Source organism: Thermobia domestica, chromosome 14 (assembly GCF_964235325.1).
Source record: "Thermobia domestica chromosome 14, izTheDome1.hap1.1, whole genome shotgun sequence".
Classification (NCBI taxonomy): domain Eukaryota; kingdom Metazoa; phylum Arthropoda; class Insecta; order Zygentoma; family Lepismatidae; genus Thermobia; species Thermobia domestica.
The window spans coordinates 157,860,971-157,866,962 of NC_137467.1; the positions used below are offsets into that span (position 1 = coordinate 157,860,971).

General features: G+C 35.9%; 1 long non-coding RNA gene across 3 annotated transcripts; it reads right to left on the bottom strand.

The window, feature by feature from the left end:
• Positions 1-283: 283 nt before the first annotated feature.
• On the bottom strand, positions 284-5,769 carry LOC145670737 (uncharacterized). Of its 3 annotated transcripts, none has more exons than XR_014128403.1 (4): positions 5,635-5,769; positions 4,423-4,861; positions 2,877-3,052; positions 284-420 (listed from the first exon to the last, which is right to left on the bottom strand). It is a non-coding gene; the product is annotated as an uncharacterized LOC145670737 (long non-coding RNA). The 3 variants fall into 3 exon arrangements; XR_014128404.1 differs by having other exon boundaries at positions 2,869-3,052; XR_014128405.1 differs by lacking the exon at positions 2,877-3,052.
• Between the last annotated feature and the right edge of the window lie 223 nt (positions 5,770-5,992).

A 5,992-nucleotide genomic window follows, 5' to 3' on the forward strand; every position in this document is an offset into this window, starting at 1 on the left:
GTTCTTCAATGCGTTTTCATGCGTATGAATTGAAAGTTCAGCAATGTGCCACCTCGAATGGTACGTAGAAAAACTGTACTGAAAGAAGAACAAATGCCAAAAGAAAACATTTGTGATGTAATACCTTCAGTTACCAAAGTTTTCAGTTTATAGATGAAATAGCATACATAATAAATTGCAAAGGAAATTTCAAACATAAAAAACAATATAAAGTAACCTAAATATATTTGTATCTCAATATTTACAATGTTAAACACATACAGAGATCTACACTTGTAAATAGTAGTTATATACTTTTGAGGTCTTATCCCTTGGGTTCTTCTCATGTGCGAAGGTGATCAGTTTGTCATGTACTGTGACGATGCCTCCAAATAATGCATACTCTTTCTCAGGATGTTGATCAGCAAAGTCTTGAAGTAGCTGTTGATATAAATAGAAAAATGCCATTATGCCTGTTTTTAAATTGAAAGTTTTGACATTAAACGCATAAACATATTTGTTTACTTATGAAAAAGGCTTCAGTAGAGGTCGAAAGTATAGAATAATAAAACATTAAAAAGGACAAAAGACCGAGATGCAAAGGTATGTTTCTATTTCTTATAAGTACATTCTTCTATTTTAAACAAAGTTTAAACTAGAAAAACAGGTTTTATATTTGTATTTCAAACCTGGAGAGTAAACTAATATTAAATACATAACACTCTAAGAGGTTGCACCCTATTTATAAACATAGTAAGAAATATGAATGGACAAAAGCCATTACATGTATCATCTTATAATGCGAAAAAAAGGAAACGATATATTGTGACGAGATCATGCTTAACCATTTAGGGATTATTTGTACTAATTTGTATCATTAAAAACTCTTTTAAGTTTTACATTTCGCGGTTATGCCGGGTAAGTTAAAGGAGACTGTGGTGATGAGAAATGAATAAAAATGGTGGAATGAAGAAAGTGAAAGGAAACGGAAAGACTCCGAGAAAACCCACGCACATGGTTTTGTCCACCACAAAGTTTACGTGGTCTTGGAATCGAACCAAGGACCCCGTGCACCAGAGTTGAACGCTCTACCACTGAGTCACCGCGGTCCACTTTGTACGAGAGAGAAGTGTTCTGTTTAAACGCTTAATAAGATCATATAACACGTATTGAACCCGGGTTTTGTTATTGTTTGATTCAAGCATATGCCGAAGAATATCTCAGATGCGTTTTGCAACCGGATGGTCAACTTGGGGCCACGTGAACCAGATGGCCGGAGGGGCGTTACTTTTTGTAAAGGCAAATTTCAAACAACTTAACCACCCTTAGTTTTCAAGATATGAGATTGAAATTGTGCGTACGGATTGTGTACATAACTACATATTGTTCAAGAGATATTCGTATCTCTACGTAAACCCAGGCTTGGGTCAGAAGGGTGTAAATATTTTGAACAAATTTAATGTCGAAAAACACCAGGTTTCCCCAATTTTCCCATTTGTGGTATATAGTACGGACAAGCGAGCGGTACCGTTGGAAAGTATGCTCTATCCTGAAAGAAGCGTGGTATGAACCATGATAGTACGATAAATGGCAAGGAAGCAGTTGCTGTTTGAGTGAAAGTCTACAATTTACCTCAAAACGTGGAAGTCCTTAAAGATTTAACTATTTATTCGCAAGAATGTTTGCTTGTTGCGCAACGTTCCACTTTAGATATTATGAATGAATTCTGTTGCAAATATAATCATTGTTCTTTTCTTGTCTCGTCTCTGCTAATTCCTTACTGAACGTATGAATAAAATAACATACTTTGAACAAAGAAATGATACTGATTTGACGAAATTAACATAACCTACTTTGTTAACTACAGATCCCTTAGCCTAACTTTTAGAAAACTCATCACTACGGGATAGCCGGGTTCAATTCATGGTAAGAGAATATACCTACTAAAATATTTAAGAAATTCCCTGTAAAACGTCCTGGTGTTGATGCCAAACCAATCAAATTATTGCGCTTTCTTGGCACCGACTTCAGAAAGTTTCAAAATAGTTTCGTATAGTAGGTACTGCAGCATGTTGGCTGATTGTCAGTGTTTATACGTCCCTTGTTAGCAGAGAGACCACGTAAGACGGTACTACTTCACGTACGACCCAATCCACATGCGCTCCCAGCGCGAATAGCATGCCGAAGCGAGTACGCTAACCATTTTATATGAGGGAACTATAGAAACTCTAGTTAATGAAGTAGGTTATGTTAGTTTTCCTTTTTATTGTTTTGTTTATGTTATATTTTGTTATGCTATTTTACACATTGTATTTTTCTCCCTTTCATCCCCCTCATGCTGATGGTTGCTGAATTTGGATTTTGACGTCACTGAGAGTGTCACCTTTCTCCTCAGTAACCGCAACTTGTATGAATTACACATTAGTATCGATCGTTTTCATTATTTTTATATCCTTTTCCTTCCCCTACTTCGCACCTACGGTTTGTTGCTTGATTTTGAGTTAGCGTCTCTTTCAGCAATGAGGTTACACGAGACGTGGACCTAGATTTTAACTATGGATCCAAACCACATGAGCTCCGCCAGGAATTAAACCCAGGACTCGAACACGAAAACCGCCCCTACGTGTAATATCTATGTCTTTATCGAGTGGTTTCTTGTTTTAGATTGTAAGACGTACGTGTTCTAAGTATCGTTGAAATTGCCCTACGCTTTCGAGAGTTATACTGGAACAAACAACACATATTGTCATCATATCGATAAAATATTACACATGTACCTGCGGTATGCGTGGAACATAAATAAATAAAACACAAAAAAGTTTAAAGCCTGCTATGCTTTTTGAAACCAGTTCAAAATAGGAAAACCGTACTCAAACAGAATTGTCTTACCAACTTACATCCTATCGGTTGTCGTAATGCTGGATACTGATTAAAATAGTCGATAATAGTGGTCCTGCTATCATGTAAGTATTTCAGGCGCTCTGTTGATGTATTTTCCAGTAAACCTCCACCAGCGACCAGGGATGAACGGACGAGCAAAACTAGTTAAGATTCGCTGCAACTTCGGTGTTGACTGAAAAGACATTCAGTGCAAAATATAAGAGAAGCATAATTTGTTTCTATTTTATACACGCAAAACTAATTTATAAGCTCTGAACTACAAACTATGCTTCTGATTTATAGGTACGAGACTCGTTCTCTATCATTTAGGAAACTGCACTAAAATGTGTAGAATTTAGCTTTAGGGAAAAAAAAACTTAATTCTTCATCAACATGGATTTCTATTTACAAATTATGAAGAGGAGGACAGGGCATGGATATTGACCCTTTTAGAATTTACGGTAACTTTTGTTACCATGCCGTAGTATCGTCTTTGGCCGCTTATTTAGGTTCTATAACAGATATTTAAGCCATTTTTGTTTTATTGGTCAAGTTCAGGATGGACCAAAGAACACCCCAAATGCGCTTGCATCCGGATGGTCAGGCGCCGCCAAGTTGGGGTCATGAATTTTTGTTAAGACAAATTTCGAACATTTTGCACGCCTTTAGTTTTGATGCGGATTGTGTGCACCTTTGATTTTCTTTTAACTTTTTGAGATCCCTACGTAAACCTGGGGCTGGGCAAGAGGGGTGAAATGTTCCGTTTTTTTAAAAAAGAAAAAACTCCGGGTTTTCCTGATTTTCTCCGTTCAGCTGAACGATATGGACATATAAGTAGTACCGCAGGAAAGAGCTAGTTGTGCTGAAGAAAGTGGCGTTTGATTCATGACTCTAAGGCATATCGTAATGAAGCAGTAAATTTTTAATATATATATATATATATATATATATATATATATATATATATATATATATATAATATGACACCTTCTGATTTTCTAACATTTCTTTCGACCTTACTTTTCAAGATACAAGATTATTGAAATTTTGCGATGCTTCCCCAGTTTCCCCTCTAAAGACACCTGTGGTTATGAAATATAATAAAATTTTTAACGGCGTATAATTACTTCCTGCGCACTGCGTTCTTCTTGGTATTTTACAATAAACCTAAGACTATATTGTATAGTAAAAACAAAAAGTGAACTATCTACTTTGCTGCCACAGACTATTCACAATACCTTATGAAGTCAAAGTAGATAATTATCGATGTTGTTAAACGTTTAAATATTCTTTTTAACAATAACATTAATAACTTTGCTTAGTGAATTGTTAGAGGTATATCACCACTCAATATAGGAAACGTAATAGAACAGCGTTAGCTGTGCCGCAATATTTGCCTATGTTCTATACTCTTTTCTGCATTTACTTCCTTTCACTTTTCCCTCTTTGTCCGATGAAGTACGTCGGCGAAAGTATTTTGTTTATTTGTTTTCAATGTTACATCTTTCTGGTAAGATATTATAGTAAAAAGCTAACATAAGAATACAAAATGAAGACAATTACCTTCTTCATTGTCTGATCCTGTATTACTGTAAGAAACAGATTCTACTGGTGTAGTTGGAGATGGATATGAAGCAGAAGAACATCTTGATGAGCTTCTGGAACGAGGTAATTCCCCATTTTCGCGTAATTTTCTGCGCCTAGAAATATAGGCCTTGTACAGAATACCACTAGCGTTTCGCTTCTTCTGATGTGAAGTTGCACCTAGTGAAAACGTATAGTAAATAGCTGCTGCTTCCTTTGGAAAAATCTCCTTTATTTCAAGTGCTAGTAGTGTAAATGTTGTTTAGCTAATTTTAAAGGATGGATCGTGTTCCAACAATGCTGTGATTAGAATTCCACCTAGTTCCTTTCTTCGTGGTTGCGTTAAGAACCCGTCATTTCTGTGTCCTGCTGCAAGAATACTCCTTCCATCTAAGGAGTTGTTGAGTACGTTATATACCTACAATATGGAGCACTTGTATAGGAAATTGTACTATATATATATATATATATATATATATATATATATATATATATATATATATATATACTTTTCTACAGTACATAATCTACTTTAAAAATGTAGTGCCACTCAAAACCATAAATCTACGGAACGCTATTGTAACAGGTTTCAACTACGCCCTGCACCTTTGTCCCTGCCCCTATAATAGCACATTTGCAAAGTGGTTAATATACGGGTCTTTGGTGTAGGTGTTCCGGGTTCAATTCCCAGTGGGCCATAGCTGTGTGCCACATTTGCAAATCGACGTGTTGGATTGCTGTTCTAAAGAGAGCCTGAGAATACGGATTTTAGCACCGGATGTAAACCGTCTGTGTTCTTACAAATTTCAATCGCACGATGCAACCATTTAAACAAGCAAGTTCACAACACTTTGTAGGGTTTAATCCGTAACCATAAGCTTTCTCATTTTTCATTTTTTTAAACAAGAACGCCAGTTAAAAGTCTAAACTACTACTGAAAAACTAGTAAGAATTTAAACATGACAAATATATGAGCTCATACTTCGGCACGAATCAGATACTTTGCAAATGTTATGAAGTTCATGTTCTGAATGTTTGAACTCTTTTGGTTGGGTTTGTACGAGCAAGATTTGTTTCTTGTGAATGGGAAAAATATACTACTATAAAATAGAATTTCATTACATAATACCAATCTGAACTTATATATTGACCATCCAACGCTTTTATGACTGTTGATTTTAACAAACCTACACTGGCTGGTCGTGTCTTGTGTTCCTCATGAAAAGGGTTTGACATCGATTCTCTAAGTGTCATTGTATCTGCTGCACATGTTGCTAGATTCTCATCTGGTCCTGTGGCACTCAAAATAAGCTTTGAAATATCCATTTAATCAAGCTCTGCTGAGGTTCCCGAATTATTTACCTAAAAATTAAATAGTAATTAAACCAAACAAATAAAGAGTAGGTAGCTATGTAGGAAAATTGCAAAATTTAGTAACTGATGGAAAGCGAAATCGTAATGTTTGTGGAAAACGAATGATTGGACCAGGGATCGAACCCGGGGCCATCGGCATATCATGCCGTTGCACTAAGTAAGTCCAGGGTTTGAT